General features: G+C 39.8%; 1 long non-coding RNA gene across 2 annotated transcripts in view; it reads left to right on the forward strand.

Moving 5' to 3' along the window:
* The window catches only part of LOC143840068 (uncharacterized), a 332902-nt gene that overhangs the window by 198798 nt on the left and 120590 nt on the right, over positions 1–13514 (forward strand). The gene's annotated exons all lie outside the window — the stretch shown is intronic.

A 13514-nucleotide genomic window follows, 5' to 3' on the forward strand; every position in this document is an offset into this window, starting at 1 on the left:
GATATTGGCAAGCAAAATGCCAAAAATATGACATCTGCAGAAGGTCAGCATTAAACTATATTTATCAGGTGCGGAATGGTCCTGGTTCTTGTCACTGCATTGTTTTCCTGATTGTGGTTTCAGAAGTAAATTTTTACTGTGGCTCAAGGGAGATGAAATAAAGGAGCAAGGCTTGAAATTGGTGAATACCTATGTATATCTAAAATGGCTGAATATAATTTCTTTTTAAATCCAATATAAAATTAGCAAAGAAGTCTTTTTTTACTGGTTCTGACACCACATCTGGTGGTTTTTGCTGATTGAGCTCACTGAAATAGAGATGGTTTCATTTTGTAATGGAAAAGCTCCCTTCATAACTTGCAGTTTTTCAATTTCTGAGAGGAATATATTTTTAAAAAAATATTATTTATTTCTCATATATGAATGAACAAAAAAGAGAATGTAGAACAGAAAAGAGAAGATAGAAGTTATTACATCATGACATACAAAATATGAACATCAAACACTAAATCAGTCATTCACACTGTGGTATTACTACCACACTTTTAAAAAAATTTGAATCATAATATCCCATTGTATTGTATTATTTACAATATCCTCTGACCTTTGCAATGAACTTAACTTTAACAATATGAACATTTATTTTAATTTACTTAACAGTCAACCATCAATAGTTTGTTCTTTAATTTCCATATATGAGCAAATAAATCCTGGAAATTCAAACAGGAGAAAGATGACACAGGTGAACCATTTTGTAAATGTTTCCTTTTAATGGTAGATACAGAAATATGGTAACCATGGATAACCAAATTTGACCATACTCTTTTGTCTAAATCACAACATTGACTTCCTCCATTTTTAAACTGGGAACTGAATCATTGATCTCATATAATAGGGAATAATATGTTGATATAGTACCTTGATTTTGCAATATCAAGGTAGCAAGCTGATTAACTTCCTCCCCATCTCCCTATTGCATACTTTTAAAGTTTATAAAACCACATAATAGCATAAACTGAAACAAGATATGGTATAATTGCTACAATAATCCACTACTTTCTAGGGTATGTGATGCTAATAACCTTCATTCCTTTACAAGGGTTAATGTGAATATTCTTAGCCCTACTTTTAACTTACAGGTGTCTGTGATTTCAGTGCTCTTGTTACCACCAGTATTATATCCTTCAAGATCAGGCAATGGAAAGTTGTAATTGGGTATATCAAGAGAACTTGTGCTTAACTGGATAACAGGATGGGGTAAGGAAATTAGGAGCAGAAGCTAACAACTTCTGGAAGATTTCTGAAAAGAACTTTAGTTGGATGAGGAAGAAGAAGAAGAGTTGGTTCTTATATGCTGCTTTTCTCTACTCAAAGGAGGCTCAAAGCAGCTTCCCTTTCCTCTCCCCACAACAGATGCCCTGTGAGGTAGGTGAGGCTGAGAGAGCCCTGATATTACTGCTCGGTCAGAACAGTTTTATCAGTGCCGTGGCAAGCCCAAGGTCACCCAGCTGGATGCATGTGGGGAAGTGCAGGATCGAACCCGGCAAGCCAGATTAGAAGTCCACATTCCTAACCTCTACACCAATCTGGCCACCTGACTCCATGAAGCAAATTGATGCTATAGGCTAGTAAGAGTTATGCTATGCTTCCTTACGGCTGATTTCAGTAGATAGAACGCTGCTGTACTACTGCTTGGATTTTTATGCCATAAGAGACTTATCCTCTGCAATACAGGTATGAAGTACATTTTTAGAAGGTTTAGTTTATTGTGTGTGAATCCTCCTTGAGAACTCACAGGTAAACTAGTCTGGGAAGTTGTTCAGGTGTTCCAGGTATGGGAACCAGGAACAATGATTAAGTGACAGTGGTATTAGGTGATAAAATTGATAAAATTATTATCATTATCATTATTGTTGTTGTTGTTGTTGTTGTTGTTTCGATTTATTTCCTGCCACTCCCAATTGGCTCATGTCTTAAAACCCCATTAAAACTCCCATTAAAAGACTTAAAAACCATCACAACATGGCGGAGCAAAAATCCCCTTCCTAACCCCGTTACTAAAGGGGGGGCAGAGGAGATGGGGGTCAGCGATGTTCAAAAGAAGCCCGGGGAAGAAGCCCGGGGGGGCAGTCGATGTACCACGCCGACCCCAGACTCAACCGTGGACCTGGCAGTAGAGCTCCATTTTACAGGCTCTGCGGAATGCTGAAAGATCCCACAGGGCTCGCAGCTCACCTGGGAGCTCGTTCCACCAGGTGGGGGCCAGGACTGAAAAGGCTCTGCCCCTGGTTGAGGCTAGGCATGCTTCCCTAGGAAGATTGCATTGGATCAGTATTTGCATTATTACTTGGTCAAATCTACTTTACACGCAAAGTATAAGGCAGCAGAAACTAACACAGACATGGGGGACAAAATTTTTAGAACACTTATCTTATACTGCTAGAATAGTATTAATTACACAGAATCTTTGTCTATCATCTTTTAAAAATTGATTGAAATTGTACGCTCATAATTGTAGGATCATAGTGTTCCTCAAACTGTCATTGAATTTCTGTTGATCAAACTGGCTTTATTACAGAATGTTTACTGAAGACAAATGTAAGGAATTATTTAACTTGATACAGTTGGAGGCAGCTTTTCTTCATGCAGAAAAGGCTTTTGACTATTTAGAGCCAACGTTTCTACTAGCGATATTAGAATATTGGCATTGGAAATTTTTTAATGCTGGGCTAGAATTACATATTTGGAATCACTTGCAAGATTGTTAACTTGGGGATTCCTTTCAGATCCAGTTCGAATTTTAAGAGGAGTTTTAAAAGGCTGTCTCTTTTCCGCTTTATTTTTTATTTATTTCCAGCACTGGAAAGTGAACCCTTTGAAATTTATATATGTGAATTAAAAGAAATTCAAGGCTTTAAATCAAAGTTCATTATTATAACGTTTACATGCCAACGGGAGAGGACCTGCACAAAGCAGCTGATATGACAGTATCACTTGCTTGGCAGGTCTTTTAAATGCCTCCTTCCAAGCTTTTTCTGGTAGCAGAGAACCTCTCACTGCCAGAGGAGGAAAGGGGAGGCATTTAAAGGTCCAACCAAGCAGCTTAACCTGCATTTTCTCCTAATACTAGAATTCAACAATTAATTATTTTTGAAATGTGAATTTTTCTTTTGATCATTAACGACAATAAAAATATAAAGTGATACATTGGTTGAATGATATATTGCATCTATAATAGGTTCTATTCCATACAAGAAAGATTTAGACTGTAAAAACATTTCAATTCTGGAATAGCAACTATGTGGGGCTGAAAAGATGGTAAAATCCTTTCCTTGAGGATTATAATATTGCCATACTTCTATCACTTGATAAATTACTGAACTATTTTAAATCTTCAAAGATTTTCTCAAGTCTCCTTTTACATTTGTAGAGTCCTCCTTGTTATTGAAAACAGTATTAAAGTCTCTTCCAATTGCTAAATCTCCCTCAAAGTTCTCAGATTGTCTATAAATAAACACTTGGTTAAAATTTGATGCATACAGATTAACCAAGGTAAAAAAAAATCATCTTTTTTGACAGATCCTGGATACTAATATATGGATTTCTAATGAAAACATTGACTCAGCTGGAATACTAAATAACAGCCCTAATTTATGATTTTTCAATAATTATTGTGATTTTAGATGAATTTCCTTATACTACAACTCTTACATGTCCCTTGATTAGAAATCTGAAAGTTTTCCTTCTTATATGAATCATTACATACATTTACATTCCATGAAATAGTGTACTCCCTCATGTCTAATGGAAAGATGAAAAAGAAAGCCCCAACAATAAATTATACAATAAAAGTAGCTTTTGTAATCAATAAAATAGTAGGAAAAGCAGTATTGGGATACAGTCCCCAAAATGACAGAATAATCTGTTTGAATCCAAGGCAAACCATTCAACATCACAGTAATCCAGGTCTATGCCCCAACCACTGCTGCTGAAGAGGATGAAGTTGACCAGTTCTATGAAGCCCTACAACACCTTCTAGAAGCAACACCAAAAACTGATGTACTTATCATCATGGGGGATTGGAATGCTAAAGTAGGAAGCCAAAAGCTAATCAGGATAACAGGCAAGTTTGGCCTTGGAGTACAAAATGAAGCAGGGCACAGGCTGGTAAAATTTTGTCAAGAGAATACAATGGTCATAGCAAACACTCTATGTCAACACATAGTCAACACAGAAATCAGATTGACTATGTGCTCTGCAGTTAAAGATGGAGAAGTTCTATACAGTCATTAAAAACAAGACCAAGAGCCGATTGTGGTTCAGATCATCAGCTTCTTGTTGCAAAACTTAGGCTCAAATTGAAGTAGGAAAAAGCACTAGGCCACTCAGGTATGAACTAAATCATATCCCTAACAAATATACAGTAGAGGTGACAAATAGATTTAAGGAATTAGATCTGATAGACAGAGTGCTCGAAGAACTATGGACAGAGGTTCGCAACACTGTACAAGAGGTAGCAACTAAAACCATCCCAAAGAAAAATAAATGCAAGAAAGCAAAATGGTTGTCTGAGGAAGCTTTACAAATAGCTGAGGAGAGAAGTGAAAGGTAAGGGAGAAAGAGAAAGATACACCCAACTGAATGCTGAATTCCAGAGAATAGCTAGAAGAGATAAGAATGCATACTTAAATGAACAGTGCAAACAAATAGAAGAAAACAAGAGAATAGGGAGGACCAGAGATCTCTTTTAAAAATTGGAGATATGAAGAGAACATTTCATGCAAAGATGGGTATGATAAGGGACAAAAATGGTAGGGACCTCACAGAAGCAGAAGAGATTTTTAAAAGGTGGCAAAATTATACAGAAGAACTATACAAGAGCGAGCTTAACATTCCTGATAACCACGAGGGGGTAGTTACTGACCTGGAGCCTGACATCCTGGAATGTGAAGTCAAATGGCCCTTAGGAAGTCTGAGCAACAATAAAGCTAGTGGTGGTGACAGCATTCCAGTTGAACTATTAAAAATCTTAAAAGACGATGCAGTAAAAGTGCTACAGTCAATATGCCAGCAAATTTGGAAAACTCAACAGTGGCCACAGGATTGGAAAAGGTCAATTGACATTCCAATCCCAAAGAAGGGCAACACCAAAGAATGTTCAAACTACCGCACCATTGCATTAATTTCTCTTGCTAGCAAAGTTATGCTCAAAATCCTACAAGCTAGGCTCCAGCAATATGTGGACCGAGAACTTCCAGAAGTACAGGCAGGATTTCGAAGAGGCAGAGGAAATAGAGATCAAATTGCCAACATACGCTAGGTCATGGAGAAAGCTAGGGAGTTCCAGAAGAACATCTACTTCTGCTTCATTGACGATGCTAAAGCCTTTGATTGTGTAGAGCACAATGAATTGTGGCAAGTTCTTAGAGATGGGAATACCAGATAATTTTATCTGTTTCTTTAGAAACCTATATGCAGGTCAAGAAGCAACAGGGAGAACCTTGCATGGAATCACTGATTGGTTCAAAATAGAGAAAGGAGTTCGGCAAGGCTGTATACTGTCACCTTGCCTATTTAACTTGTATGTGGAGTACGTCATGAGAAAGGTGAGGTTAGATGAGTCACAAATTGGGATCAAGATTGCAGGGAGAAATATCAACAACATCAGATATGCAGTTGATACCACTCTAATGGCAGAAAGCAAAGAGGAACTAAAGAATCTTTTGATGCGGGTGAAGGAGGAGAGTGCAAAAGTTGGCTTGAAACTCAACATCAAGAAAACAAAGATCATGGCATCTGGCCTTCTCAATTCCTGGCAAATAGATGGGGAAAAATGGAGATAGTGACAGTTTTTATTTTCCTGGGCTCCAAAATCACTGCAGATGGGGACTGCAGCAAAGAAATTAAAAGACCCTTGCTCTAGTTAAGGCTATGACCTTCCCAGTTGCAATGTATGTCTGTGAAATTTGGACCATAAGGAAGGCCGCGCATCAAAGAATTGTGGCTTTTGAACTCTGGTGCTGGAGAAGACTCTTGCGAGTCCCTTGGACTGCAAGGCAAACAAACCGGTCAGTCCTAGAGATCAGCCCTGACTGCTCCTTAGAAAGCCAGATCCTGAAGATGAAACTGAAATACTTTGGACACCTTATGAGATGGAAGGATTCCCTGGAGAAGAGCCTAATTCTGGGAGTGATTGAGGGCAGAAGAAGAAGGGGATGACAGAGAATGAGGTAGCTGGATGGAGTCACTGAAGCAGTTGGTGCAAACTTAAATGGACTTCAAGGAATGGTGGAAGACAGGAAGGCCTGGAGGATCATTGTCCATGGGGTTGCGATGGGTCGGACACAACAACAACAACAACAACACATATGACATGACTTTTTTTTTATTAATAATTTTTTAAAATTTTTACATAGAAAAGAACAAGGAAAAATATATTTGATTACAGTATTACAAAATCATCCCTTCCTCTACCCCCCAAAGACCCCATTTGCTTGAAATGTCAACCCTCCCCCCTTGCCTCCTTCAAATCTTCTTATAAGGAGGTCTCAGTTTGAGGCTTAGGAAATGAAATATCTGCCAATGATTCTTGAAACAGTTGCACCTCCACATGCCTTGTGATATGAGTGTGATTTAATTATTTGGTGCCCACAGTATAAATTAATCAAAAAAGTAAAACAATAAAGATTTTCAAAGGGAATTAAATCAGGTAATTTATACTTTGACCTATAAAAATGTAGAATGTGAAGAAGCTGTTTTCTCTGTCTCTCTTTGTTACCTTAAGTACAATACAAATTAAAATTGTGTAAGGTACTGGGTATAAAGAAATTATCCAGGATGAGCCAGAGGATTCTGCACATTTTTCTGAATTGATTCTATCTATTTCATTACATCTAGGAATATAATGAGCTAGATTAATTTCCGTGTAAGTATGAATGATTCTCCTCTCCTTTCTTATTTGTATTTAAATTTAACTTATATTAAAATAGACATATATGGCTTTCTTCTTATTTTTTGTTCAATCCCCGTTATAGTTTTGGAATGTATGTAGCACTTTCATTGAGTTTAAAGAACTTCAACTACAAATTAGCTAAGGGGATTCAGCCATACTGGACTTAATACTGACAGACAGGCAAGAGTTGGTGGATGAGGTGAAGGAGGTGGGGACCCTAGGGGGAAGTGACCATGTCCTCATAGAATTCCTTTTGAGATGGGGAGCCAAGGAAGCTTGTAGCCAGACGCGGATGTTGGATTTTCATAAGGCAAACTTTAATAAACTCAGAGACATGATGAGTGTCATACCATGGACGAGAATGCTGGAAGGGAAGGGAGCATGTGAAGGGTTGGCGCTACTCAAACAAGAGCTATTGCATGCTCAATCAATGACTATCCCAGAAAGAAGAAAACACTGCAGGAGCTCTAAGAAGCCTATTTGGATGAACAGAGAACTTCAAGAGGAACTAAGAAAGAAAAGGGAAATGGAGGGAAATGGAGGGAAGGACAGAGCTCTAAAGAAGAGTATCTACAGATTACTAGGCATTCTAGATCAATCATCAGAACGGCCAAAGCTGAGAGTGAGCTAAGATTGGCCATTGTAACAAGAAAAGATTTTTCAGTTATGTGAGGAGCAAACGTAAAGTAAAGGAGGCAATAGGCCCACTGTTGAGTGCGGATGGACAAACTCTAACGGAAGATGCAGAGAAAGCAGAAAGGCTTAGTGCCTATTTTACATCTGTTTTTTCCCACAGGTCAAAGGGTTTAGGGACATCTAGAGATGGCAGTAGCCAAAGGATAGTGTCTGGGTGGCAGGTTAACATGGATAGAGAGGTTGTCGAGAGGCATTTAGCTGCACTAGATGAGTTCAAATCCCCTGGGATGGATGAAATGCACCCGAGAGTGCTCAAAGAACTTTCCAGAGAACTTGCACAACCCTTGTCCATCATCTTCGGGACCTCTTTAAGGACTGGAGATGTCCCGGAGGACTGGGAAAGAGAGCAAATGTTATTCCGATCTTCAAAAAAGGGAGGAAGGAAGACCCGGGAAACTACAGACCAGTGAGTCTGACCTCTGTTGGGGGGAAGATAATGAAGCAGATATTAAAGGGAGCGATCTGAAAAGATCTGGAGGACAATTTGGTGATCCAAGGAAGTGAGCATGGATTTGTCTCCAACAGGTCCTGTCAGACCAACTTGGTTTCCTTTTTTGACCAGGTAATAGGTTTGCTGCATCGTGGAAATTCGGTTGATGTCATTTACTTGGATTTTAGTAAAGCTTTTGATAAGGTTCCCCATGATGTTCTGATAGATAAGTTGAAGGACTGCAATCTGGATTTTCAGATAGTTAGGTGGATAGGGAATTGGTTAGAGAACCACACTCAAAGAGTTGTTATCAATGGTGTTTCATCAGACTGGAGAGAGGTGAGTAGCAGGGTACCTCAGGGCTCAGTGCTCATATTTATTAATGATCTAGATGAGGGGTGGAAGGACTACTCATCAAGTTTGCAGATGACACCAAATTGGGAAGAGTGGCAAATATTCCGGAAGATAAAGACAGAGTTCAACGAGATCTGAACACAATGGAAAAATGGGCAAATGAGAACAAGATGCAATTTAATAAAGATAAGTGTAAAGTTCTGCATCTGGGTCAGAAAAATGAAAAGCATGCCTACTGGATGGGGGATACGCTTCTAGGTAACACTGTGTGTGAACGAGACCTTGGGGTACTTGTGGATTGTAAACTAAACATGAGCAGGCAGTGTGATGCAGCGGTAAAAAAGGCAAATGCCATTTTGGGCTGTATCAACAAGGGGCATCACATCAAAATCACAAGATGTCATAGTCCCAATGTATATGGCACTGGTCAGACCACACCTGGAGTACTGTGTGCAGTTCTGGATGCCTCATTTCAAGAAGGACGTAGATAAAATTGAAAGGGTACAGAGGAGAGCAACGAAGATGATCTAGAGCCAAGGGGCCAAGCCCTATGAAGATAGGTTGAGGGACTTGGGAATGTTCAGCCTGGAGAAAAGGAGGTTGAGAGGGGACATGATAGCCCTCTTTAAGTATTTGAAAGGTTGTCATTTGGAGGAGGGCAGGATGCTGTTTCTGTTGGCTGCAGAGGTGAGGACACGCAGTAGTGGGTTTAAACTTCAAGTACAACGATATAGGCTAGATATCAGGAAAAAATTTTCACAGTCAGAGTAGTTCAGCAGTGGAATAGGCTGCCTAAGGAGGTGGTGAACTCCCCCTCACTGGCAGTCTTCAAGCAAAGGTTGGATACACACTTTTCTTGGATGCTTTAGGAAGCTTAGGGCTGATCCTGCATTGAGCAGGGGATTGGACTAGATGGCCTGTATGGCCCCTTCCAACTCTATGATTCTATGATGCAGATGTGACCCTCATTTACAGATCCTGCCAGCTCCACAAGCTCTGCCTTTCTCCCAGCCAGCTTAAGCTGTTGTTCTGCTACTCATTGGCTTAAGCTTCCAACTTCTTACCCAACCATTTCAAACTCATTGGTTAACTGAACTAATTACCTTACCTGCCAGTCTCTAATCCTCATGCCACTAACAATCATTGGTTGCTTTTAGGGAGAGGTGGAGCTTAACCTTGCCATCACACTAGGGGCACAGTCAATTCCTTACTTTTGCTTCACTTCTCCCCAGCTCCACTTCATTGTCTTCATTCCAGATCAGTAAACTATAGGAGCTTGTATGTGGGCCGTTACGCATTCGTCCAAAATAGCACAATGGTTACTAATAGAAATCGCTACAGTTTTGCCATTATGCACAACGTCGTTGACAATCTGCAACACTCCTGAAACCGATCCGCAAAAAGCGCTTTGTTGTAGCACTTTCAGGGAAATCCCAAAAAGTGGATTCACCCTCCGGAAAGCGCTACACTCCTGCAACCAATCTGCAACACTAGCGGGAAAGTTCTGTGCGTTACCATTGTTGCGGTTTCTGCAAAGTCCCTCCCCCTGGTTCTCTCCTCTGATCTTCCGGTGAAGCGATCGCCATTTTTTTTCTCCGAGCGAGCGGAGATCAACGCACCAGCGAGCCTTCGTTTACCCAGCGAGGCTTCCCTGGCTGCAGCCCCTCTGTTTAAAGTCACCAAGCACAAGCATCGCAGAGGCCCGTTTGCTGGTTTATTTTCACTTTATTTTTCATACTGTTTTCGGCTGAAAATCGCGCCCGTGAGGGGGGGGATTTTTTTTTCACTCGGGGGGAGCGTGGCAACGATGAAACGGCAGCTCAAACACCACCTGCTAGCTGGATGGGTCTCTCTGTTGCAACGAATCAATGCATATTCGTTGCAACAGGTATGTGGTTTTTTTTTAAAAAAAAACCTTCCTTAAAGGGAAAGGGGCTGTTTGGGAGCATGATAATGGCCGCCCATTGGCTGCTTGATGGCCAGGGGTGGGACACAGCTTAGCAATAGCGCTTCCTGGCTAGCGATTTTTGCAGAGACCGGAACCCTGTGGGAAACAATAGAAACGCAACTGGATTCCACTACAAAGGCAGGTATGCGTTACTCCGAATTCCACTATTTGAAATGCCGATTTTTCGTTCAATGAACAATTTGCTACATGGATCCCGGTGCGGAATGTCCCTGTGTATTACACAGCATAGTAAAATGACATTAAATTGTATCAATGCAAAAAAACTCTTAACTACTATTTAATTTATTTAATAAAACTGTGGTCCAGAAATAATAATTCCAGTATGTGACATGAATGCTTTCTTACACTGTATACTATGGGTATGCCTTGAATTGATTAGTAGGTACTGCTTCATAAGCTTGGTTAGTGTGGTAGATTTTCATCATGTTGGAGAACATGTTTTCAGTAGTTATTTTCCTCACTGGAGTGAACTAGACATTATAGCCACAAGGCAAAGTCCCAGTGGGCTGTCAGTCTGCCCCCCATCCACTTGGGTTGGTCCACCTCAGGGGAAGAATGGCAGCTGGTCTAGGCAAGACAGGCACACACCAGGGAAGGTAGTCACCATCTCAGCCTAGTTATGCACAGTCTGGCCCACACATTTCCTTGGTATTATTCTCTTGGGCAAATAATGCTGTTAGAATCCCTTCTTTTTCTCCCTTACAAGTATTATACTATGGTTCGGACACAACTTCGCACCTAACAACAACAACATTATGGGAGTGCACTTCAGAATTTTAGATTTAAATTACAATCTATAATCAAGAAGAGAAATAGCATTCATGCAGTCTTAAATGAAGCATTCTACAGTGCTTACTTTTTGAATGCATTGACAAGCACTTGCTCAGATCTCAAATCAACAGTTGAAATGTTTACTGCATACATTGGCAGAGAACATTGATTTTCTCATTATAATTAAGGTACCATGAGTGGCTGCTCACAAGATTATTCGGTTTCTTTAGTTGCCTATATGATAGTTTTAATATAGTTTTATATTTATGAAGGATAGGATTGAAGTAGCATAAAAACTGCTGCACTAGAATGTAGAATTAAATGTATGGTATTTAGATTCTGTGCTGATTACTATACATATTACATTTTTGTGTTGTCATCAATGTGCAACAGTCTGGAAATTTTGCATTGTGAATAGAGCTTTGATGGAGTTAAGCTTTTGTGTGGGTGTTATTACTTTTTTTCTTATTCAGTAATGTACAGCAATCAGTAGCACATTAGAAAGTAACTTTCACTAATTTCTGGCCCAGATGATTATATGTGTTTTATCATGAATGCTAACCTTAAGATTCTCATCCCTTAAAAAAAAATAAAATCCTATGTATTACATGCTTTAAAAGATTTATAATGCAGACCTACAATCAATTTCCTGGGTATAAGACTAATTAAATAAAGCTGAGGAGAATTCTGCATTGACCTGCTAAAGCTTTGTCTCTTAGACCCATTATGCACGGGTGTTTTAGCGTGCATTCGGGGTGGAATGGCGGCGACTAAAATCACCGATAAAGCACGGTGCCGGCTGCAACCGGCCGCAGTTTTGATGCATGCTGCTGAAAAAGCCGCGCTAGCGAAACGCGGAAGAAAGCACAGCTTCCAGGTGACCGTGGCGCAACCAGAAGCGTTGCCGGGATCACCGCGTGCATAATTGGTTACCCTGGGTTTTGCTGCCATCGCGCCCCGTCCCATGCATAACCAGTGTGCTTCGCGTCTTCCCCCTCCGCGTTTTCCATGTGACCCAAAATCACCGTTTTGGCGGCCGTGCATAATGGGCCTTAGAGAGCAATCCTATATACAGTAAGTCTACTCAGAATCATACTGAGGTCTGTTCAGAGGGATTTACTTCCAGGGAAAAAGTTCATAGAATTGCATTGTTTATGAACTATGAACTAAAACTATGAACTAAAAATCTCCACATGTGTATTATTTGGGAGCGACCCTCCATATTTCTATAATAGTGGGCACACTTGGTAGTAGTGACCATGTGATTCTGGAATTTACAAAACCTTTATGTAGTCAGACGTATAGACTAGACTTCAGGAAAGCAAATTTTAACAGACTTAAATGTATGTTGGGTGGAGTCCTATGGTCAGAAAGACTTAAAAAGAGGGCAGGGAGTTAAAAGTGAAATGCTGAAGGCTCAATAACAAACAATTCCCTTGAGAAGAAAAGATGGAAGGAGCCTGAGGAAGCCAAGGTGGCTCCATAAGCAGCTGTCAAATGATTTGAGAAATAAAAAGAGTCATTTAGGAAATGGAAGGCCTTATTACCAAGGATGAGTATAAACAAATAACCGATGATTGTAGGGAGAGTGTAAGAAAAGCTAAATCTCTAAAAATCCGGAAGAAGTTCCTGATAGTTAGAGTGGTTTCTCAGTGGAACAGGCTTCCCCAGGAGGTGATAGGTTCTCCATGTTTGGAGATTTTTAAAACCAAATAATTTTTTTTAATTTAAAAAGTGCTTAATTTTCTTCAAACTACCCGACACACATAGCACTTCATCCTATACAAAATGTTTAACACTGAAATTAATGAAAATTGTGAAAATAACTTATTTTTCTTTCTGTTATTGCGGGGGGAGAGATGATTAAGATTGGTCAAAAGTCTTGGGGGGGGGAAGGGTAGTGCCTCTTTCCCCCCAATGGCACTTTCTAAGAAAAGCAGCAGTCCCATGAAGCCAACCCTAAGCTGCTTTGAAATAAACCCAAAAAGGCTTCGCTGGTGGAGCCGCCCTAACACCCATTTTATTTTAAAATAAAATGGGCTTTTCCCCTAGTTTTGAAATATAAGGAAATACCAATACCTAAAAATTCAGATTTCTTTTTGCACTCCTCTATTTAAGACACTGTAGTGTGATCAAATGTTGCAACTTCCTTCTTTCACAGCTGAAGTAAAGCAAAACCATTACAATACCCATTTGTGGATCAGTCATATAATATGTTACTTGGCCCTGGTAGTTCACAAGCATTAGTGAGCTGATCTTCAAAAAACTTCCAGTGATATATGTATTTTTTTCCAGATAAGGTACAGAAGCATGTGGAGACTAACAATAGAATTTACTCTTAA

This window comes from Paroedura picta, chromosome 6, assembly GCF_049243985.1.
Source record: "Paroedura picta isolate Pp20150507F chromosome 6, Ppicta_v3.0, whole genome shotgun sequence".
In the NCBI taxonomy this organism is placed as follows: Eukaryota; Metazoa; Chordata; class Lepidosauria; order Squamata; family Gekkonidae; genus Paroedura; species Paroedura picta.